Genomic DNA, 25,765 nt, shown 5'->3' with positions numbered 1-25,765 from the left:
TTTGTTGTTTTCTTTTTCTTTTTGTATCAAGGTGATATTTGCTTCATAGACATGTTGGGGAGAATTTCTTCCTTCTCTGTTTTATGGTTTTAGGTTATGCAATATATAGGTACTAGTTTCTCTCTGAAGGTGTGGAAAAATTCTGGTGTGAAGCCATATGAAAAGAAGGCTTTTCTTTTTTGAAAGATTTTGTATTGTTGCAATTTCAGTGATTGATATAGGTCTATTCAAAATTTCTAATTCTTTCTGACTGAGTTTATGGAGGTGGTGTGATTCCAAATATTTGTCCATTTTCTCTTCATTTTCAAACTTCTGTGAATAGAGCATTTTGAAATAATCAGTGATGATTTTTGTATTTTCAGTTGTATCTTTATTATTTTCCCCTTTTCGTTTCTCATTGTGATTATTAGAGGTCTTACATTTTTGTTTCTACTTAATCTAGTCAAGGGTTTATTGATTTCATAATCTTTTTAAAGTACCAACTTTTTTGCTTCACTGACCTTATGAATTGTTCTTATGTTCTCAATTTCATTTAATTATGCTCTGATTTTGGTTATTTCTTTACTTCTGATAGTTTCGGGATTGTATTGCTGTTCCTTCTGCAACTCCCTGAGATGGTTCATTAGGTTTTTGATGTGGAGTATATGATCCCAATTCCACCATTATGCAAATGAATGAATATTAGATCATTTTTTCCTTGAGAGCAAGTAATATAAGAGATCAAAAGCTTAATTAAGAGGAACACGGACCTAAGTTTTTTGTTAAGTCTAAGTTTAACTTAAGACTATTAGGTGTCCCCTGAGCTTGTTTCTGGTGAATATTGTAGGGAAAGGCCCACTTAATTCCTCTTTCAACAATCACCTATGCTGATAGTTGGCTGGAACACACTCCTTAAAGGCAGTACAATATTTCTAGATTTGATGGTGATTTCTAAATATAATGCCAATTTTATGATTTAAAGTTGTCTCAATTATGATGTTGTTCATTTGTGATCTTTATGTCTTATGATATAGGCATTTAGCACAGTAAACTTTCTTCTTAGCACTGCTAAATCTCAGAAATTTTGATGAGTTTTGTTATTATTATCATTAATTTAGAAAATGTTTGCTTTTCCTGTTTTATTTATTTATAAAGGTGCATGCCACAAAACCCAGCTAACTTTTCTGTTTTTGTACAACTTGAGCCTTGCTATGGTGCTTAATGTCTCAAACTCCTGACCTCAACAATTCCTACCACTTCATTCACCCAAAGTGCTATTATTACAGTAATGAGCCACTATGCCTGGACAAAGTTTTTAATTTCTATCTTGATTTCATCATTGACACCAAGATCACTCAGGAGCAAGTTGCTTAATTTCTATTTATTTGCATAGTTTTGAAAATTCATCTCGGAATTGATTTCTAGTTTTATTCCATGGTGGTCTGAGACAATACTTGATAAAGTCTTGACTTTTAAAAATTTATTGAGATTTGTTTTGTGGCCAAACATATAGTCTACCTTGGAAAGTGTTGCATGTGCTGATAAGAAAGTCTATTCTGTGGTTTGAGGATAGAATGTTCTGTAAAAGTCTGTTAGATCCATTTTTTCTAGAGTTCAGTTTAAGTCTATTGTTTGTTAATTTTCTTTCTTGATGTTATGCCTAGTGCCATCAGTGGATTGTTGAAGTCCCCCATATTATTACTATGTTGGTGTCTATCTCTCTTTCTTGGGTCTAGTAATATTTGTCTTATGAATCCAGGAGCTCTGGTTTTAGGTGCATATACAAGGCAAGATAATTGAGTTCACAAACTCATCCCAGAAAATGTTCATATCTCATTGATAAATGTCACTATGGTCACTTTCAAAGTACTATTTTAAATATTTAGGATTGCTATATATATTTTTATCTTTTTGTTAAATTGATCCTTTTATTATTATATAATTGCCATCTTTGACATTTACTGCTTTTGTTGATATAAAGTAAGTTTTATCTAAGTCTAGCTACATGTGCTAAGTTTTGGTTCTAATTGTGTGGAATATTTTTTATGCTCTTTTATTTCAAGTCTATAAAATGTATTGCCAGTTAAATAAGTCTCTTGAAGGCAGCAGATGTTTGGATTGTGTTTTAGTATTTATTCCACCATTTATTTCAATTTATTCTATTTATGTATTGAATAAATACATATATTCAAATAGAATAAATGAATAAATTGATAGATTAATTGAGTCCATCAATAAATTGATAGAATAAATGAATAAATTGATAAATAGAATAATTGAATAGATAAATATATTCAAATAGAATAAATGAATAAATTTATCCACCCTATTTATTTCAAAAGGGACATTTAGAACATTTAATTTCAAAGCCAATATTGATATGTGAGATAATATATCATTCTTCATATTATTGTTACAAGGTTGATTTTGTATTAGCAATTCTGTTACTGTTTTAAAAGCTCTGTGAGTTTTTCAAATTTGAAAGATTTTTTTATACTGGTATTAACTTTTTTTTTTTTTGATGCTTAGAATTCCTTTGACCATTTATTTTAAGGCCAGTCTAGTGGTGCCAAATACCCTTAGCATTTTCGTACCTGGGAAAGAATTTATTTTTCCTTCATTTATAAAAATTAGGAACTAGTACCAATCCTCCTGAAACTCTTGTGAAAAATTTAGAAGGAGGGAATCTTTTCTAAGTCACTTTATGAAAGCAGTATCATCCTGACAACAAAGTCAGGGAAAAAAATGCAACAGCAATAAAAAAGAAAACTGCAGACCACTTTCCTTGATGAACATAGTCCAAAAATACTCAACAAAATGCTATCAAACCACATCCAATAGCACAACAGAAAGATAATTGAACTTGATTAAGTGGGTTTAATTTTAGAGATGCAAGAATGGTTCAATATACACAAGGCTATATGTGGGATTAATCACACTAACAGAATTAAAAAAAGAAACCCAGACCAGATGTGGTGGCTCATTTGTGTAATTCTAAAAGTTTGGGAGACTTAGGTGGAAGGGCTATTTGACCCCAGGTATTTGACAACAACCTGGGTAACATAGTGTTACCTAGTCTCTACTGAAAATTAAAAAGAAAAAAAAAATAGTTGGATGTGATTGTATGTGTTTGTAATCCCAGCTACTTCAGATGCTGAGGCAGGAAGAATGCCTGAGCCCAGAAGTTTGAGGTTGCAGTGAGCTATGCTATCCTGGATGACAGAGACTCTATCTCTATCTCTATCTCTAAAAAGCAAACAAAAAACCCAAACAATAAGATTATCTCAATAGATACAGAAAAAGCATTTGATAAAATCCAGCAACATCTCTTCATGATAAATACAATAAAAAAACTTAGCATAGAAGGAACATATTTCAAAATTATATTGAATAAAAACCATAGGTGACAGACCCACAGTCAATGTCATACTGAGAATTGGTACAAAGCATGGATGCCCACTTTCACTACTACCATTCAACATAATACTAGAAATCCTAGCCAGAGTGATCAGGCAAGAAAAAAATAATTAAGTGCACCCATGTAGAAAAGAAGAAGCCAAATTACCTGTTTGCTGATGTTATGATTATATACCTAGAAAGCCCAGGAGAGGTGTCCAACTTTTGGGCTTCTCAGTACCACATGGGAAAAAAGAAGACTTGTCTTTGTCCATACATTAAATGCACAAATATAATAAAAACTGGAAAGCAAAAAAAAAATAAAAATAAAAACCATATATAATTTTCATGATATCCACCGCCACAGATAAACGAAACGTACTTAAATAATCTGTATGTGTTCCGCAGGGTATGGGTTGGACACCCCTGCAAATTCTTCAAAAGACTCTTAGATTTGATAAATGAATTCATCAAAGTGTTAGGTTATAAAATCAGTGTGTAAAAACCACTGGAATTTATATGCACCATAGCAACCAAACTGACAACCAAATCAAGAAAAAATAATTAGTACCTTTCTTACATAATGTTTTCCAAAACATGGAAAAAGAAGGAATACTTCCAAAAATATTCTATGAAACAAATATCATCCTGATCCCCAAACCAGGAAAAGACCCAACAAGGAAAGAAAATTATAGACCAATATCTCTAATGAATGCTGACACAAAAATATTCAATAAGACCCTAGCAAACAGAATCCAGTAACACATCAAACCAATTATACACCATGACCAAATGGGTTTTATGCCAGGGTCTCAAAGCTGATTCAATATACCATGTTATATTATATACTATAAATATAATACATCACATAAACTATATAAAATTAATTATATAAAGTTAATTATAATTTTATAAATTAACCATATAATATTATATTTATATAATATAAATATAATACATATATAATTATATGTAATTATAATTAACAATATAATACCATATACATTATAACATAAACAATATAAAAAACACACACATCACATAAACAATATAAAAAACAAAGACCATATTATTATCTCAAGTGATGCAGAAAAAGCTTTCAACAATATCCAGTATCTTTTCATGATCAGAATACAGAAAAGGTGATCAATGGTATCCATATAGGATCAGAGGAAATCAAACTTTCACTCTTCACAGATGATATGATTGTATACCTGGAAAACCCCAGGGACTCAACCACAAAACTCTTAGAAGTGATCAAAGAATACAGCAGCATCTCAGGATACAAAATCAATACTCACAAATCAGTATTATTCATATATACCAACAATAGTCAAGCTGAAAAATCAGTCAAGGACTCTATTTCTTTTAAAGTAGTGCCAAAGAAGATAAAATACCTGGAAGTGTACCTAACAAAGGATGTGAAATATCTCTATAAAGGGAACTATGAAACTTTGAGAAAAGAAATAGCTGAAGGTATTAACAAATTGAAAAACATACCATGCTTATGGCTGGGAAGAATCAACATTGTAAAAATGTCCATACTACCCAAAGCAATATGCAGATTTAATGCAATCCCTATTAAAGCACCCCAGTCATACCTTAAATGTATGGAAAAACTAGTACTTCATTTTATTTTATTTTTAAAATTTATTATTATTATTTTTGTTGCTACAGTTTTGGTTGGGTCCAGGTTTGAACCTACCACCATAGGTATATGGGATGGGTGCCCTACTCCTTGAGCCACAGGCACAAGCCTAGTACTTCACTTTACATGTAAACAAAAAACTCAGCCAAGACTTTACTCAGAAATAAAAACAAATCAGGAGGAATCACAGTACCAGACTTCAGACTATACTATAAATCTATAGTGATCAAAACTGGCACAAAAATTGAAAGGTAGAAGTATGGAACAGAATTGAGAACCAAGAGTTGAACCCAGACAATTTATTGTCATCTGATCTTTGATAAGCCTATCAAAAATATAAATTGAGAGAAAGATTTCCTATTTAACAATTGGTGTTGGGTGAACTGGCTGGTGACTTGTAGAAGACTGAAATTGGACCTACACTTTTCACCTCTAACAAAAATTGACTCTCACTGGATAAAAGACTTAAACTTAAGACATGAAACTATAAAAATTCTTGGAAAGAGTGCCGGGGAAAAACTTGAAGAAATTGACCTGGGAGAACACTTTATGAGGAAGACCACCCCCCCCCGGCCAATTGAAGTAATACCAAAAATACCTTACTGGGATCTGATCAAACTAACATGCTTCTGCACTGCCAAGAACACGGTAAGTAAAGCAAGTAGAAAGCTCTCATAATGGGAGAGGATATTTGCAGGTTGTTTCTGACAAAGGACTGATAACCAGAATTCACAGAGAACACAAACTTATTAATAAGAATAGAACAAATGATACCATTTCATTGTGGGCAAGAGACTTGAACAGAAGCTTCTCTGAAGAAGACAGGCATATGGTTTACAGGCACATGAAAAATTGTTTTAATTTTTCATCTTTAATCATCAGAGAAATGCAAATCAAAACCAGTTTGATATACCATCTAACTCCACTAAGAGTATTCCACATAACAAAATCCCAAAATTACAGGTGCCTGCATGGATGTGAAGAAAAGGGTCCACTTCTTCACTGCTTGTGGAAATGCAAGCTAACATGTCCCTTTTGTAAAGAAGTGTGGAGAACACTCAGGGATCTAAAAGTAGACCTGCCATTTGATCCTTCAATTCCTTTACTAGATGCATATCCAAACCCCTCAAAATCACTTTGTGACAAAGATATTTGTGCCAGATTGTTCATTGCAGCTCATTTCATAATTGCCAAGTCATGGAAGAAGCCCATGTGCCCATCGTCCCATGAATGGATTAATAAATGTGGTATATGTGTACCATGGAATACTATGCAGCCTTAAAAACAATAGAAACTTTACCTCTTTTATGTTTACAAGGATGGAGCTGGAACATATTCTTCTTAGTAAAGTATCTCAAGAATGGAGCAAAAAGTCTCCAATGTACTCAGTACTCTTATGAAACCAATTTATAATTACTCACACTTTTTTATGAAAGATGGATCACAACTATAGCACAGAATGAAGTAGAGAGGAGGAGGGGATGAGAGGATGGGGAGGTTTGATAGAGGGAGGATAAATGGTGGGACCACACATATGGTGCATGTTGCAAGGGTACAAGTCAAATTTATTAAGAATACAACATAAATGTCTTAACACAATAATTAAGCAAATGAGGTTTAATTAAGTAAAAGCTATGTTGATTTTTTATTTTGAAAGCTAGTTGATATTTTTGATGTAAGTACTCCAAATTGTATAAAAAATTAACACATTGTACCCCACAGATGCACAAATGTATACAAATGTATTCATGATCTACGTGTATATGACCAAATAAAAGGAAAGAAAATAAAGTTATATACATTAGGAAGAAAAAAGATCACATAAAAAAAAATAGACCTGTGGATCTGGCAGCTACCAACTGAAGAAATAAATTTGGAAATGACAAGAGAGAAAGAGACTAGATACACATAAGTTTTAATGGTGGGAACCCAGGAGACTACCGCCTGCTTGCTGGGTTCTGATGGTGGCCCTGAATGTCATTTCCACTCAGCTTTTATTGACGTCTATTTGCTCATTAGCCCAAAGGTTAAGTTGAAGAAGGGAATGAAGAAGGCAGGAGTTTCCCTAAGTGAGCATATAACCTCCTATTGTTTCTATAATAATTAAGTTTAAGGACTTAGCAGTCTTAAAGAATCTGGCAATTGAGCCTTGTGTGGGGGCAGCCTCCTGTCTGAGGTCACACACACAGATTCTTAGGGAGGTATTAATCTCTGCTAGTTCTCTGTGGATTAAAATGTTACTGGCATCAATCTCCTCTGAGGAATTGGTGGGAGAAAGGAATTTTCCTCTCATCACCACCACAGAGGATCTTCCTCTGTGATAAGGGATATAAGCTCTCCTGCCCATATTTCAGGGCTTGAACAGTTCCCTTAACCTCTGTCCCAGCCAAATACAAATCTCCACAGTGGGTATTTGCTTTGACTGTCCACTGGGCAGCAAACAGCCTCATTAGTGTATCTTTCTAGGCCTTGCCATAGAATCTTCTGTGGCCATTATTTCTTCAGAGTGTTCACAGACCCAGCAAGGGTTTTAGTAAGCTGTATCCCCAATAGGCCAGAGCTCTAGGAAAAGCAGGATACTTGCTCAGATAAGAAATTTAGCAGTGGCTGGTTTAAAGGTAAACTAACTGAGTTTCCTTTGTTCCAACTCACTCAGTTTACTTTTTTTTTGCAGTTTTTGGCCGGGGCTGGGTTTGAACCCTCCACCTCCAGCATATGGGGCTGGTGCCTTACTCCTTTGAGCCACAAGCACTGTTCTCAGCTTACTTTTTTTAAATACAAAGAATAGTGTCTTTGGTGTTCATTCTGCCTGCATCTATATACTGTTTTCCAAAGACAGTGTGCTAATTTCCAAATCCACCAACAATGTCTGAGGATTTTCTGTCTGCCTCCACATCAACATCTACTGTATTTGGACTTAAAAAAATCAGAATATTACAGGGGTATACAAGTTTTAGTTATATAGTTCGATTTTGTATATTTGAAGTCAAATTCATAAGTGTGCCTTTCACCCAGGAAGTGTATGATGTACCTATTAAATGTGAATTTACTCATCCCCTCCTTCTTCCTCCCACCTAGCTTGAATTCTGTTGTGTTTTGTTTCCATACATGCACATAAGTGTTGATTAGCTAATTACAATTTAGTACTGAGTATATACGGTGTTTGTTTTTCATTCTCATGATATTTCGCTTAGAATAGTCTCTAGTTTCATCTAGGTTTTTCCAAAAGATCCTAGGTCACATTTTTGTTGTTGTTGGACTTTTTAAATAAAAAAGAATTAAGGTGATATTGTAGTTTCAGTTTGCATTTCCCTTATGATTAGTGACATTGAGCATTTTTTCACATGTTTCTTGGCCATTTATCTAACTTCTTTTGAAAAGATTTTTGTTCATATCTTTGCACACTTTTATTGCGCTTTCTTTTTCTTTTTTTCTTGTCAATTTGTTTTAGTTCTTTGTAGATGGATATTAGCCTTTATCAGATATATAGTTTTTGCATATTTCTCCCATTCTTTTAGATTGTCTGTTTGCTCTGCTGTTTATTTCCCTTGCCATTCAGAAATGTTTGAATTTAATTGAGGCTCATTTATTTATTTATTTTATTGCTTTAATTGCTTTTAAGGTTTTGCTAATAAATTATTTGCCTAGGCTGGTATCTAGAAGACTGTTTCCTAGGTTTTATTTTAGAATTTTTATGTTTTCATGTCTTACATTTAAGTCTTTTATGCTCTTGAATTAATTTTTGTAAGTGGTGAGAGATAGGGGTCCTGTTTCATTATTCTGCATCTGTGACTTATCCAATTTTCTCAGCACTATTTATTGAACAGGGTTTGTTTTCCCTAGTGTATGTTATTGTTTGCTTTGTTGAAGAACAGTTGCTTATAGGTATATGGTTATACCTGAGTTCTCTGTTCTGCTGTAAGAACTATAAGCACTGATGAAACAAATCACAGATGACACAAATGGAAAAACACGTTATGCTCATGAATTGGTAGAATCAACATTGTTAAAATGTCTATACTGCACAAAGTGATTTACAGATTCAGTACAATCTCCATCAGTATACTAAGAACATATTGAACAGATCTAGACAAAATAATCCTGCGCTTCATTTGGAGCCAAAAATGTGCCCAAACAATTAAAGCAATCTTAAGCAGAAAGAACAAATATGAAGGCATTATATTACCAGAGTTAAGACTATAGTAAAGGCTATTGGGACCAAAATAGTATGGTATTGGTATAAAAATAGAAAAATAGACCAATGGAATAAGGGATTTCTACAAAAGAAAATGTGGTCCAAAGTCAAACTAGAAAAATCTGCAAGAGTGGCAACAAAAGTGTAGAGTTGTAAATATCAGTGTAGAGATGACTGGTCAAGGGGATTGAGGTGGATGTTTATTTCATCTCAGAAATCTTTCTGGCGAGAGGAAAGTGAAAAAGTGTAGAGTCTCCATACAAATGCTCCAACAGAAAGGGTTTATCAGAGATCTTTGGCTTTATTCCAGATAAGGTTTCCAGATCACAATATAGCAAAACCTAGGGATGCAGCTGAAGCTCAACAGGCAAAGGAAGATTTTTGCACTGCTAAAATAAGTTACTGAAAAAAATCAGATTATACCATTAATGAAGGTCCAAATGAGGAAGTGGAAGACAATTCAGTTGTCTGATATTGAGTACCCTTGAGTGTGGAGGAGCAGGCTTGACTTTATTTATGTGAGTATTACAGAAAATAGTGATGCAGTTATATTCCTCTTAGGAATATATATCCAGGTAGGTGTTCTTAGTGAGTAGAGTGAATTAGAAGTGACCTTATGATTATGCGAGTAAATAGTACATGGAAAGTTATTAACTGAAATAAATTGAATTAAATTGAATTGATTTTGATTACATGATTAATGGCTTATGTTTTTACCACAAATAGAATAAAATAAAATATCTGCTTAGCTTTGATTAAACTACCTTAAACTATTTAATTAATAAATGGAGCGAAACTTTTTGAGTTTAAACTGAAATCTTTAAAAGATAGTGTATCTAAGTTTAACTTTTATATCTAGAAAGATACTTATAAAGATATAAGATCAGTTTATATTAAATATTATGTAATAGAAGAAATTAAACTGGATTTTTAAATAAGAGCTTATCAGTCTCTTTTAAAACTTTAAATTCCGTCCTTCATGACAAAACATGAAAACATGATATAACTATGTAACTTACTACTTTCTGCCTGTTATTATATGCATTCATCAACAATATTAGTATTTTCCAAGCTTTGACTAGGTCTATTTATGCACTTGGCTTAACTTTTGTTAACTGAATTTCCTTAGGACAGGGAGCATATCTCACTCATCTTTGTGTTCTTGGCAGTTTAATCCAGGGCTTAGGACATGGTAAACCCCCAATGGGTGTTTTTTTTTTTTAGCCTTAAAATCCTACAATTATTGTTTATAGTACAGGTACACCCCAATATTCATGATGGACTTATCAATAAGATTTCTAGTTGTAAGGGGAGGCATCAGGGCCACCAAACTTTTTGGAATAAGAAATGGCATGACAAAGAATAACTTATAAATGTCCTGATGTTCAGATTTTCATGAAGATTTGAGAACAGACATGACCACAGAGTAAATAATATGAAAAGAGAAGAAAGTTATGTTTCCATGCAACTGTAAGGTAAACTAAGTTACTGTGAACAAGTCAATGAAAAGAAAGTATATACCAGGATACTGAAAGCAATTCTCAAACAGCTATTCAATGAATGGAAAATAGCAGAAATGGCTATTAAAAATATGTTTGGGATTGAATGACTTAGTTTTTTTTTTTTTAATTATTTGGGATTCATTGAGGATACAAGAATGAGGTTGCACTGATTGAGGCTGTTAGGTAAAGTCCTTCTTGTAATTATGTCCCACCCGCAAGAGGTATGCTGTACACAGTAATTCCCCACCCTGCTCCCTCATTCTGATCCCTTCATTACCCTACCATCTCCCTTGTATTAGATTGAATGACTTAGTTGTTTAGAATGTTGGAACTGGAAGAGCACTTTGAGAACATCTAATCCAAACTCCCTCACTTGATGAAACATAAAGGTAAAATAATTACTGAAAGTAACACACAAAATTAGTGGCAGAGCCAGGACACATGACTCACAGTCCAGTACTATTTTCAATATACCACATAGTTAAGTTTAAGATTCTGTAAGGCCTATCACCAAATACTGCCATAAAATTAACTCATATACTGCTGCAAATCAAAGCAGTTGAACAAACTGTTGTTCAACTGGAAAGTGGAGCCACAAAGATGGAGTTTGCTTATACCTGCAAAGCTTAATTTTCTTCATAAAGTAAGAGGCAATGTTATCTGCTGAGAAAAAAGGAGGGCTGTGGTAGGGTTCAACTCTTTTGAAGACTGGATGAAGGTTTTATTAGAAGGGAATGGGAGAGGACTATGGCTAAAGAAGGGGATGAGACTCAACAGAGCATTTAGAGTATAGGTTTTTAATGTCCCTTGTCTGCATGATTGTGTGATCTAATTTGGTAGTACTCAGTACACAGCGTGGTTGTAGGAGAGAACAAGTACAAATGCTTAAATTGATCTAAGCATGGGGGCCCTAAAATAAATGTCCTGGAAGGACAATGGTGTAAGGAATTAAAGAATGCTACCAAAGGATAGTTAAAAGTGAAACCATGAAGAAATTTAACCAATTAGCAGAGAGATCAAGGGACTTGAAAACTCACTGAGATAGAAGTAGTGGTCATCAGGGAGTGAAAAAACTGAAAATATAGAAGTTCTAGTCAAAGGGTGGTACATTGAATAAGATGAAGAGGATCTATGCATCGTCTTTTATCCATACCTGATCAAAGAGGTAAATCTGGAAAATTTCCACTTATACTTCAAAGGTTTGGTTGAACGTATAATTATTTTCTTTTAATTTCAGGTTATTGTAAGTGTATAAAAACCAGGTCACAATATTAGAATTTGTTATAATCCCTCTTGTCATTGTTTTCTGCACCCAAAAGGTGTGCCATACATGCTTACCTTGTGCCCTTCAAGCAGGAGTGAGCCATAATTATTTACAAATGTTCCCATGTGCATAGTTCTATTCTCTTATTTATTGTAGTGCTATAATTACTTTTTGTTTATATGTCTGTCTTACCCATTTAAACAGTGAACACATTTATGTTAGCAAATGTCTTTTCTTCTCCTTATTAGGCAACTTTGTAAGAGGAACTGTGTGGTTTTAAGTGCTTTTGAGTAATAGAATATTTAACTCCCTGTGGTAGTTGTGTGGGGGCAGAAGGAGGAAGATGTTTTTGGTATGGAAATGCATGTGCTATTGTGAAGGAATCTAAATAATTATGGAAAGTGGAAATGGAATTTGGACATTTCTAGGAGGGTAGAGTCTATTAAAAATAACCCTGAAATGTCCAAACAGTGCAGGAGACTGTGACTTATGGATGGATACTTTATGAATTACTGGAGAAGAAAGGAAAGGCAATGGGACAGAGGGAATCCATACATTTGGGCAGGAAGGAAAAGCAAAGAGGTTAAAAGAAGCATATATGATCTGGTTGGGCAAGAAAAAATTTCAAAAGTGGCCTAGGTCAGCAACTAAGGAGAATCCAAAGAACCACAGCTGTGTTTTACTATAGGGCCTGGGTGAGAATGATCATGGATGTTTTGGAATTGAAACAATAGGAGAGACTAAAAGATTAAATTATTATCTAGATGTCGTTCTATGATTCTATTAAGTTGAATGGCTCCCCAAGATTTCCTCTACCTTTCTAGATAATGCCAGTGTTCACAGGATGGTCTGTGTATGTTGGAGGACTGTTAACAGGGTGGGGTGACCAGGGTAGGGCCATAGTAGAAGAGGAAGTAGGGAAAGGTGGGACTCAGAGTTCAACCTCCTATAGCAAATACTTCCTCTACTTCTGCTGAGCAGTGGCAACACTCAAGAAACTTAGATTTTATGAGAGTACAGCTCATTAGGGTCCCACTTTTGTTTTTTTTTTTTTCAGTTTTTGCCCAGGCCGTGCTTGAAACTACCACCTCTGGCATATGGGGATGGCACCCTACTCCTTTGAACCACAGGTGCTGCCCAAGGGGTCCTGCTTTTATTTGGCCAACTTTTTGATGCCCTCTTTCCTCCTTACTATGTACTTATTATTGTCAAATGGGAAAAGGTAGTAGTGGTGTTCATCCCATAAATGTGAGCTCTGGTAGGTCAGAGATGGTGCTGTATTAATCTTTTTTGTTTTGAGACAGAGTTTCATACTGCCACCCTTGGTAAAGTGCCATGGTGGCATAGCTCAGAGCAACTTCAAACTCTTGGGATCAGAAAATCCTCTTGCCTCGCCCTCCTGAGTAGCTAGGACTATAAGTGACTGCCATAATGCCTGGCTAATTTTTTTAGAGACAGGGTCTTGACTCTTACTCAGGCTGGTCTCAAACTTCTGAGCTCAAGCATTATGCCCACCTTGTCCTCCCAGAGTGTTTGGATTACAGGTGTGAGCCTCTGGCCTGGCTATATTAGTCTTTTGATGCAGCAGGCACATTAATGTTTGTTGAACTAATATATGAGAGAATAAGAGATCAAAGACGAGTGTATTATAAACTACAAAGCTCCATACGAATATAAATCTTAATTATTCTCTTTCCTACTCAAACTAGGCTCAGTTTAGGTCCCACTCACTAACACCTACTTTAACCTCCCCATCCCGCTCTGATCACTGTCTTTGAGGTTGCATTCTGTTTATTATCTGTATCAATAATATAGCAGTCACTATTTTACTACCTAGAATTGTATTTTTTAACATGTAGGAATCTTGCCTAGGGGGACTGTGACCATTCCTTGGGCAGGAAAAAAATTTCAGCCTTTTTTTTTTTAATAAACTCTATGATCCCAAAGCCTATCCTAACACAGAGGATTGCATACAGAAAACTATGTAATAAATGTTTATAGGTAGCATGGAGCAAAACTACTTATCCTCTATAGAGATTCTTTTTTTTTTTTATAAACCATTAGGCTTCTACTAATGATCCCAGTGGTAATAAAAGATTTCAGTGAGGAGGGCAAAAAGATCTTCCTGTCATCATTGTAACCCTACCACTAAAATTAGTAGCTTTTTTCTTTTTAGAGACAAAGTCTCACTTTGTCTCCCTCAGTAGAGTGCTCTGGCATCACAGCTCACAGCAAGCTCCAGCTCTTGGGCTTAGGTGATTATCTTGCCTCAGCCTCCCAAGTAGCTGGGACTGCAGGCACCTGCCACAATGCCTGGCTATTTTTTTTGTTGCAGTATGGTCGGGGCCTACTCACTGAGCCATGGTGCCACCCAAAATTAGTAGCTTTCTTAAGTGGTATTTAACGGTTATTCTTTGCAGTATTCTTGCTGGTATTAAAAACTATAGGTGAGCTTATTCCTTCATTGTTGCCAGATCTCAGATGTTTCTTCTGAAGTATTTTATTTTTCTCTTAAGGGGAGAATGTCATACTTATCAAAACAGACCATGATTTTGTCAGAGAGTTGGATTCCAAACACAGAACACTGTCAAAGCCAAAAGGAACATGGACTGTGACACTGAGAGCTAATGGCACAATGTGTCGCCTTCCATGGAATTGTGCCACAAATGTTTTATGCTGTATAATTGTGTTAAATAATGCATAACACCAGACCTTAGGGGAAATGCAAGTAAAGAAAAAGCAATTGAGTTGTTGTTTTTTTTTTTTTTTTGGCAATTGAGATCTTAAGGAGTTCATAAGAATGAATGTGGTTGCATGGTGGAAAATACTCCCACCCCTAGTTTTGTGATAGAAATATGTTATAGACAGCTTACAAATTTTCAAACTTTTTGTAAAACAGTAATTAGAGGGGCTACTTTTTGTTTTCCCAGGGAGATCTGTTAAGTCTCTGCCTAATTACCAGTAACTTCAAGTTCCCTCAGATTCTCAGGTCATTGCTCACAGTTAACTCTCAGACTTTCCACAAAATTGTTGACATTTAGATGCCTGGATCTTGGAAGCAAGATAATTTTTCTCTAGGAGACTGCTTTTGTTAAAGGCCCTTTATCTTAAATAATAATTCAAATTCTGATTAAGCATAAAAGGTAACCAATTTTTCTTTTTTTCTTTTTTTTTTTTTGGAGACAGAGTCTCACTATGTTGCCCTCAGTAGAGGGTCATGACATTACAGCTCATAGCAACCTCAAACTCTTGGGATTAAGTGATTATCTTGCCTCAGTTTCCCAACTAGTTGGGACTATAGGCACTCACTACAACACCTGGTTATTTTTTTTGTTGTTGTAGTTGTTATTGTTGTTTAGCAGGTCCAGGCTGGGTTCAAACCCATCAACTCCGGGTGTATGTGGCTGGTGCCTGGGCATCAATCCAGGGTAACCAATTTGGAATGAAAAGAAGGTTTATTATTTTCTGAGGTCTGGAGACTTCATAGGAAATTTGGAATAAGTATGTAAGACACATTAAAGAGGGTTGAGTATTATTATTAGCTCTATTCCATTTAGCATGTTGAATCTATAACAACACAAAGACCACATTATGTAAAAAAAAAAAAAAACAGTTTAAATCTGAAATTGATGAGAAATCTTAATAACTGTTTTGGAAAGGTTCAATCTTTTTTAAACATATAATTGGAAAATTGTACTTTCTCTAGGCTAGAACTAATTAATAGAGTGGGTTCTGAATTTTATAATAAGATAAAAGTTAGATCCATGGTCTTGTAAAAGAATAAAGCACATTAGAACGTAGAAGTTTCCTGTTATTGTTGTAACATATTACCTGATGTAGTGGCTCAAAACAACACAAAGTTATTATCTTATAGTTCCTGAGATCAGAAGTACAAAATAAGTCTTACTGGGATAAAATCAAAGGTGTTGGCATAACTGCATTCCTTCTTGAGGTTCTAGAGGTTAAATCCATCCCTTGCCTTTGGCGGCTTCTCCAGATTGTCACATGACTTGTCCTGTGGCTGCATCACTCTGGCATCCTCTGCTGTGGTCATAGATTATCCCCCTTTCCTACCTCCTTATTATAAATACACTCATGGTTATATTGAGTTCATCCAAATGACCCAAGATCATCTCTTCATCTCAGGATCCTTAACTGAAGAATCTTATTTACAATTTAAGGTAGCATTTTATCTCAAGATAAAAATTAGGATGCACACATCTTTGAGTAGGACATTATTCTGACTACTACAACCCTCATTTCATTTTCTTCCTCAATCTGAATCCAGGTTCCCAAAGATTACAACATGCAAAAGTCATTACATACAAACTTACAACCCTTTATATGCCTCCCGTTGGTACTCCATGAATCATGTTCACCCTCTGAAGACTACCACACCATGTATCTTTGGAGGATGTGCAGACAGGTCTCATTCAATATTGGCCTCATTCCTGGGTAAGTTGGCATTGGATCAGTTAAAAATATTTTTGGCTGAAAGGTACTGAAAATCTGATTTAAATAGGTCTATTTGTTGCTGTTGTTGTTTTTCAGAAACAGAAGTAGTAAGTGGCTTCTGGGAAGGGTTCCAGCTTAACAAGATTTATACCCTAAGCATCTCAAAATGTTATTTGAAACTTGACTTTTCTTTCCTTTCTGGAAAAAAAAGATGGGTAAAAATAAAGCCTGAATGCATCAGGGAACTCTAAGTCTATATCTCAACTCCTTTTCCTTTTCCACCAGTTACATTTAAATAACTCACATGTAATTAAATATCTGATATGTATTGATTCCACAAACATCCTGAATAAGATAATGGCATTTTATTCATCAAAAGGAAACCGAACTATGTGCTTAAATGTCCAAGGTCCTATGTTTACCCTTCTGCTTTGTGTCTTTTATTTACTATTATGAGGAATTCTCCATAACTTTCCCAAAATTTTAAAGATTTTTATTTCTCTTTTATCCCATATATATCCAGAAGTACTTGTGGAGTACACATAAGATCATGATAATGGAGTAGGATGGGGCAGGATGAAGAAACAGAATAGAAGAGTTTTGTAGAGTGCAAATTATGCTTATAAGGTGGCCTTCTCTACTAACTTATGTAGAATTCTTAATTCACGGAAAAAGCAATTGTCATTTGAGGGTACTTTAGCACCAAAATTGCAATAAGAATTAATGAACTTAAAATGTCGGTATATATCAAATCAGATTAACTGGCTTCCTTTATTGTTTTTTTTTTTCCTGTAGGAATGAGGATATGTGACTACCTACTGAGTCTCTCATACTTCTTAGCCTTTATATTTTCCTCACTACACATCTACCAATTGGCCTTTTGACTGATGAAACCAACTCTTGTAAGGTTGATTAGTATGAAGATCTCTCAGGAGGTTTCTTCACACCTGATTTAATTGGGAAAGCTCTTCTCACTGGCCCTCAAATCATACCACATAATTCAATAGAGAAATCAAATATTTTACTGACAAAAGAACCTTAAGGATGTTTGCCACAAGACCAGCTTTGCAGGAAGTACTGAGACTTGTTCTTACACTGATCATCACAATGGACCACCAGCAAATTAATGACATCTAGAAACTAAGGGTAAAGCCTAGCATACGCAATGACACAAGTGATAAAAATAAGCAACAAACTTCAACAAAACAAGATGAACAGAATTCCACCACAATTATCCATTTTCTCAATAAATGTGAATGGCCTGAATTCCCCACTGAAAAGGCAGGCAAAGGATGGCTGACTGGATAAAACAGTAAAAGCTAAGTATATGCTTACTTCAGGAAACACATCTAATCTCCAAGGACAAAACAAGACTCAGGGGAAGGGTTGGAAAATTTCGGACAAATGGAAATCAGAAAAAGAAGCAGTAATTGCCACTTTATTTGAAGGTTCTTTGTACTTCAAACCAACAATATTAAAGAAAAACAAATATGGATGGTATATACCGGTCAAGGAAACAATAAGAGAAGAAGACATTGCAGTCCTAAATCTATGCACCCAACTTAAATGCTCCTTGATATATAAAATTAACCCTAACCAATCTCAACAATGTGATATCCTGCAACACTACAGTAACTGAGGTCACTCAACTGGGGTGAGTAACACCCTAGTGACAGAAATGGACAAATCAGAAACTAAACAAAAAATCAATAGATTCAAACACATCTTTAGAACAAATGGGTTTAACAGAGATATATATCACACGCTCGCTCTCTCTCTCTCTCTCTCTCTCTCATATATATATATATATATATGCTGGAAGCCATAGCCAATGCAACCAAAGAAGAGAAGCATATCAAGAGTATTCAAATGGGGGTAGAGGAGGTCAAACTCTCTCATCTCTCTCTCTTAGCTGATGATATAATCTTATACTTAGAAAAACCCAGGGACTCAACCACAACACTCCTGAAAGTAATCAATAAATACAGTAATGCCTTGGGTTATAAAGTTGATGTCCACAAATCAGTAGCCTTCATATACTCCAATAACAGTCAAGCTGAGAATCAAAGGAAAGACATAATACCTGTCACAGTAACTTCAAAGAATATGAACTATCTGTTTATATATAACAAAGGATATGAAGGATTCCTACAGGGAGAACTGTGACAACTTGAGATAATAAATAGCCAAAGACGTTAACAAATGGAAGAACATACCAAGCTCATAACTATGAATAGAGAACATTGTGAAAATGTTCAAACTTACTAATATGATCTACAGATTTAATGCAAGTCCCATTAAAGTACCAATGTCATAATTTGAAGAACTTGAAAAAATAGTATTTTATTTCATATGGAACCAGAACAAAATCCAAATAAACAACACAATTCTAAAAAATAAAAGCAAATCTGGAGGCGTCACATTACTAGACTTCAGGTCATACTACAAGTCTAAAGTAATCAAAACAGATGGTACTGGCACAAAAATAGAGGCATAGATCTATGGAATAGAATATAGTACTCAGAGATGAAACCAGCTGCATATCTTTTCCTCGATGAACCATATAAAAGCATACATGGGGAAAAGAATCTCTATTTAATGAATGGTGCTGAGAGAACTGGTTAGCCATATTTAGAAGTCCAAAACTGGAACCACACCTCTCCTCACTTATAAAAATTGACTTGCAATGAGTAAAATATTTAAATTTCAGCCACAAAATGATAAAAACTCTAGAAGAATGTGGGGGAAAGACTCTTGACAATATCAGCCTGTCAAGAGGTATGCTGAGGCTAACTCCCACAGCTCAGGAGGTATGTTCAACGAATAACCCTCAAACTGTTTCTCCTCCTGTCCTGAAAAACAATAGTTCTTTCTCCTTGCTCCCTCTGCCAGAAGTCACATAGCTTCTGTATATCTCTTGCCTAAAAGCATATAGCCTTCTCCCCTTCAAGTTAATCTTTACCCACTGTCACTTCCCCTCAACCTTGTAAGATGAAAATATTCCCATTCGCTTTCCTTGCTGATTTGCAGGTCTAGAATTTCAGGAAAAAAAAAAAAAAACTATTATGCATTCCTCTCCTATGTTGTTTGTGTCTAATCACTCACTAAGTTTTATCTGTTTTTTTTTTTAATTTTCAAATATTTCTTGAGTTTCTCTTCATTCCATTTCCACTGTCACCAACCTAGCCTACAGCTTCACAAACTTCCACCATTTAGGTGATCCCTCTATCTCCAGGTTTTCCTAAATGTAGTCAAGCCAATGAAATTCTACCAGATTGATGTATTCAAAATGTTTTCTATTATGTTCTTATCTATTTAATGTTGCTGTTGGTTTCCCATTAGACCTGCAACTCAACATCTAATAATCTAGCCTTAAATTCCTATTCAAATTAGTTTCATGTTACTGTTTAACCCAATTCCTTTACTGTAACCAGGTCAGGCTCCTTGATGTACCCTGCAAATGCTAAGCTCGCTCCTGACACAATATATTTCTAACGTCACTTATGTGACTAACATTGAATTTAAGCAACATATATTGTCCACTATGTGCACAGTTAGTTTGCTCTGCACAGTCCCAAATTCTAGATATTATTTTAACCCTAACTCATTTTGACTCCTCTGAAAAACCTTCTACACAGGTCCCAGCCCATTGTTATCTTTCTTCTCTGAACTCTTCTACTATTAAAAAAAATGACATTAGTTTACTGTCTCATAATTTTACAGTCTGTATATATTGTATATCCACAAATCCTTTATGTTTCCCAAGATCAGGGACTATGTTTTATGTTACTTTGTGCCACATACTCTATTGAGTTTAATCAACACTTCTTTAAATTTGATAAAAACAAATTCGAGATATTTCAGTAGGAAAATGAGGAATAACAAAATGAATCAAAGTAGACATCCATACAGAACTATGTTATTTTGGAGATTATGATAGATACTCTTTATGGTATTAAACCTACAAGGTTGGGCATGTAGCTTAAGAATCAATGCCTTCCCTTTTGTATCCCTTATTATCATCTAGTGGCACTGAAAAGGCAAATTTATTTTTCTGTATTGTGGAAGAATCTTTCTTTAACCTTAGATATGTAGTTCCTAAATGCATAAAATGTTTAAGTGTAGGAGGGAAAAGGTAGTGAAAAGTGAGAATTGATGATTTGGGGTTGGGAGGTACTGAAATACTAGATTCAGTCTATGCAAAGTTTTCTTTTTTCTCTTTCTTTCTTTCTTTCTTTTTTTTTTTTTTTTTTGAGACAGTTTCACTTTGTCACTCTGGGTAGAGTGCCATGGTGTCATAGCTTACAGCAACCTCAAACTCTTGGGCTCAAGTGATTCTCTTGCCTCAGCCTTCCAAGGAGCTGGGACTACAGGCACCAGCCACAATGCCTGGCTATTTTTAGAGACAAGGTCTTGCTCTAGCTTAGACTGGTCTTAAACCTGTGAGCTTAGGCAATCCACCGGCCTCGGCCTCTGAAGTGCTGGGATTATAGGTGTGAGCCACCACGCCCAGAAAATTGCAAAATTTTCTTAATCTACCATTCTTTTCGTGCTCACTGACTCCCAGATTGACTTTTTTATTTGCAGGAGCAGACTGGCAAGTGTAGTCAATAATTAGGGGAGTTGGGAATTAGTATTCTTTTGTTATACAGATGAATGTAAATATAATGCTTCCAGGTAGCTTCTAGTTTTAATTGGGCAATTAATAGTAAAATAACAAAAATATATATTTTTGAATGATTAAGTCTTGTTGAAATAGATACTGTAAACTCAAAATTGTCTAGAAACAAATTTCACTAATACATTTAAAATAGAATGTAGTCTACTGCATTTTATAAAGTATTTAACAATACAAATATTTCAATTTTTAAAATAATGCACAAACAAGTCCAGATTTAGTTATGTTTACTTTTTAAATAATTACCTGGTAAATATAGGGTGTGTGGCCACTCTCTAGGTTTTGGAACCACTGAATTCCGTAGGTGGCGCCTACTAACCCATTTGTTTACTCTTGAAAACAGTTTCTTTGCTACTAAGTAGAAAAATGCTTCTGGTCAAAGATTTTAATTAAAATGCATGAATTACTGGCTCTGTGTAAACCTGTGTTTTGTTAAACATATTAAAGTTACTAAATAGATCACACAGTTTTCTCATGTTCGTATATAGTTGAGAGAGCTTTCTTTTTGCAGTTTCTTGTCAAAACCCATCAATTTCTAGTCATGCGGTATGTTTCAAGAACATTTTTAATCTCTGAGTCTATTTCCTCATTTGTAAAATGGAAATGGTACCACTTGCCTTATCTAAATATATATATATATATATATATATATTTATATATAACACAAACACACACACATATACACACACATATATTCTATATTGGAGGAAATTGCCACTACATTAGAGAAACTCCACTGAGTTCTTAAAATAGGATTTTAAAATATGTCTTACATTTCTGGCTTAATTGCAAAGGTACTGTAGGCTTGAGGATTGTCCCCTCTGTATTCTGTCACATTGAGCCATAGCAGAAGCACTGAATAATACTTGTTGACAGACTAGGTTAGATTATCTCTGGGCAAGAAATAAAGCAGGAAGAATTTATACTAGCAGCTTAATATAAAGCAGGGGAAGCAGATTAGTTATCTTCCAACTACCAGGAACTTGCTAACATCTAACATCGGCAATGTTATACTACAAATTGTTCTGGTCCTAACACTGAAATACTGAAACTCCTTACCTGCTAGCTCCAAGGTTCACAGTGTAGGATCCTTTTGTGTTCACCCTGAGATGCAATCTTCAAGTCTTCAGTAAGTCCGTTCAGAGTTAAGCCTATTGGTGAGCTGCACCCCGGAATCTGGATACCTTAGAGGGTCCTAAAAGAACACTCTATTCACACAGTGCCTGCTCTCTAGGCAAGCATCTTTAAAAAGATGAGATACTGCTGTTTTCAAGAGGGAAGAGAGCAGGGCACATTTGCTAGCTAATATATACAGACTCTTCTTCCTCTTTCAGACTTGTTTTCAAACTGTTTAAAGCACACTCGGAGTTTGGCTTCTCTGTTGCAAGTGGGGGGAGGGGAAGGGACAGAGAGAGAGGAAGAATAGAAACTGGAGATTTGACATTGTATAAATGAGCTTTTATCCCTAGCTCCAGCGATAGAATTTTCAGGAAATAACTCAACTATTCTGAGATGGAATGCAAGAAGGAAGTATATCCTGTTTGTCTTAGTCCTCTTTGAAATTTATGACTGAGGAGTGGTTGGATTATTTGCAGGCAGGAAAAGATAAACTTACCAGTATATGCTCATATAAGTGGCATTATGTGAAACTTGATCTTAAGCAAGATATATTTTATCTCTCTGTTTCTTTCTTTCTCTCTTTCTGTTTCCCATCTGACACTGGTGGCTTTATCCACATTCTGAAAGGCCTTTTCTTTTCTGGTACCTTATGTGCTGGAAAGTGAGTGCCTTAGTTTGAGTTTTGTTTTCCAAATTCCCCACAGCAATATATTGCCTCTATTGGAAAAAAAAAAAAATGGCTTCTTTTTCTGTGCCATTGAAAATGGTCTTGAATGATACAGCTTGCTGTTTGTTGTCCTGTTTAAGGAATTTGAGGACAAGGTAAGTGCTCTTGGCTTTTATCTAGGCTCTGAAGTATTGGAGTGGTACAGAGCTTAGGCTGACTTCTGGAGAACAGGTACATAGCAGTTTGGTATGTGCTAATTGGAGCCTGGGGTGGCACCTTGATGTTGCAAACGAGATGCGTAAGACTAAAATGAGTTGGTTGCATCATTATGTTGTTATATTAAGAAGGTTCTATATGGAGATGGGCATAAATGAAGTGATTTTAATACTCTGTAATATGACACCATAATTAATAACTAGATTGATGTACTTATAAAATGTGGGCCCATAAGTAGCCTCTTGGCCTCCTAGCTGCTGCAGGAACAAAGTCATTTACCTCAAAGTCATTTACTCAAAGTCATTTATGGGCATATACTTATAAAATGTGGGCCCATAAGTAGCCTCCTGGCCTCCTAGCTGCTGCAGGAACAAAGTCATTTATTCAAAGTCATTTACTCAAAGTCATTTATGGGCATAAATGAAGTGATTTTAATATTCTGTAATATGACACCATAATTAATAACTACATTGATGTACTTATAAAATGTGGGCCCATAAGTAGCCTCCTGGCCTCCTAGCTGCTACAGGAACAAAGTAATTTACTTAAACTTTGCAAATTTTATGTATGAGAATTACCTCACAGCCAACCTGGGTACAAGGCTTTAAGGTTCCTGGAATATTTTTCTCCTTTTGCAGAATCCTTAGTGGTGATGGTGATGGTGATAGTTCTGAGAAAAGGCCATCCAACCATATTAAAGGGAAAGGTAACATGCATATTCAAGACCAGACTTTCCAATCTTTCTCCCGGGGAGTTTTACTAACTAAACTGATATTCTACCTAGTGTTTCTTCAACTGAATTTTGATCCCCAGAGATCTATAGGAAATTTTATAAGGAAGACAGAGGGTGAATAATCACTTTCCCTCCAGTCTGAAATGTGATCAGCATTTTGAGTTATTGTGGAAGGACAATTCATTCTTAGGTAATGAAGAAAAGAGAAAGTGGCTAGAACCTTGGACTTCAAGATGTCATCACTATAGCTGTGGCAGATAGGGTGCACTCTGTGGTTCTTCTATGTGCTCCCCTACTTGTTTCCTTTATTAAAGCTGTTTCTCTGTTCCTGAGTGATGGGAAAGGTGGTGCTACACCCGTCCACAAATGGGTCTTTGTCTTGTAAAGCTGCATCAGTTTATTTCACATTTGCTATAAGTGACAGCAGATTCCTCACTTCCTTTCCTCACTTTTTTATCTTTTCTTTTTCTCTACATCCATTTTTACTACATATATACCATCATATTTTCTATCATTTTAGGAAAGGGTGAAGTTCCCTTCCCTAGAGAGTTCCATCTCCCCACTCTTTCCCAAAAACCTTTCAGTTTTTACTTTCTTATTGGGGTGGAGAAGACCAAATAATCTTTCATAAAGAAGTAGGACTTGGATAGAAAGTTAAGGAATTTTCAGTCATACAGCATTCGCACAAGTCACAGAATCCCTAGCTTACATGGACGCAGAGCTGAAAAAGGCTGTGAGAGATAATCTTTTTTTTTTTTTTTTTGAGACAGGAGCCTCAAGTTGTCCCCCTGGGTAGAGTGCTGTGGCATCACAGCTCACAGCAACCTCCAACTCCTGGGCTCAAGCGAGTCTTCTGCCTCTGCCTCCCAAGTAGCTGGGACCATAGGCGCCCACCACAATGCCCGGCTATTTTTTGGTTGCAGCCATCATTGTTGTTTGGCGGGCCCGGGCTGGATTCAAACCCGCCACCTTGGGTGTACGTGGCTGGCGCCTTAGCCACTTGAGCCACAGGCGCCAAGCCGATAATCTTGGTTATACTTTATATTAAACTGAATTCCTGAAGGTATGACATGTTTAATTCATCTTTCTGTCCACAACTGTTAGCTCATTGCCTTGTTTGGTCTGTTGAATAAATAAATCTAGTCCAACACTCCCATATGAGGAAACTGAGACCAGAATGAAAGAGGCTCTCTCAAGATGCATTCATTTTACCACAAAATCAAGATGAGTCAATTTTTTTTTTATTTAGGACTGAAAAATTTCCATAGTCAATACTAATTGTACTTTGGAAGGGTGGATAGAATTTTACTGTACTCACACCCCAGTTTTATACACTCATACACCCATTCATAAAAGCAGTGGATCATTTTAGTTTCAGCTTATGGAAACCTGGAAGTAATGTCAAAACAAATCAGATTGGCTCACACCACTTTCTCTCTTCCTATTCTAGGGCTTACCTCATGGATATAAAACAACCCTGGGTTATCATTTGTAGTGAGGTATGAACAATCTAACTGGGAATGCTGGATTAGCTTGAATGAATCTTGTCAAACAGAATAGTATAAATTACCTAGGAGAGATGGTATAGGTCACTAAGTAATTTAGTGGCTAATATAACTCCCCACATTATTTTGTGCTGTCACCACTGGCAATGAGGTTTCCAGTACCCATATGTGGTTATTTAACATTAAGTGTAAATTAAAAATAAAAGGAAAACATCCTGTTGGTCAATCAAAGTAACCACATTTTAGATATTCAATGTCATAGCCACATTTAGATATAGCTATTATATCACATAGCAGAGATTTAGAACATATTTTATAATTAGTATCTGGCTTGGAGTAGAGGGTATTACTAGTATAAGGTCATATAATTAAGTTCCAAAGTTGGGAAAAGAATCTAGGTTTCTGGAT

At 35.4% G+C, this 25,765-nt stretch overlaps 1 protein-coding gene across 1 annotated transcript in view; it reads right to left on the bottom strand.

The window, feature by feature from the left end:
- The window catches only part of CYSLTR1 (cysteinyl leukotriene receptor 1), a 49,008-nt gene extending 26,539 nt beyond the window's left edge, over positions 1 to 22,469 (bottom strand). The window contains exon 1 of the mRNA XM_003800450.2: positions 22,177 to 22,469. The gene's annotated coding sequence lies outside the window, so the exon portion shown is untranslated. The remainder of the gene's footprint in view (positions 1 to 22,176) is intronic.
- Between the last annotated feature and the right edge of the window lie 3,296 nt (positions 22,470 to 25,765).

Source organism: Otolemur garnettii, unplaced genomic scaffold (assembly GCF_000181295.1).
Source record: "Otolemur garnettii isolate 467f Iridium unplaced genomic scaffold, OtoGar3 scaffold00175, whole genome shotgun sequence".
Classification (NCBI taxonomy): Eukaryota; Metazoa; Chordata; class Mammalia; order Primates; family Galagidae; genus Otolemur; species Otolemur garnettii.
Note: the sequence above shows the minus strand (reverse complement) of the source record. Positions and strands in the feature narration are given on the sequence as shown.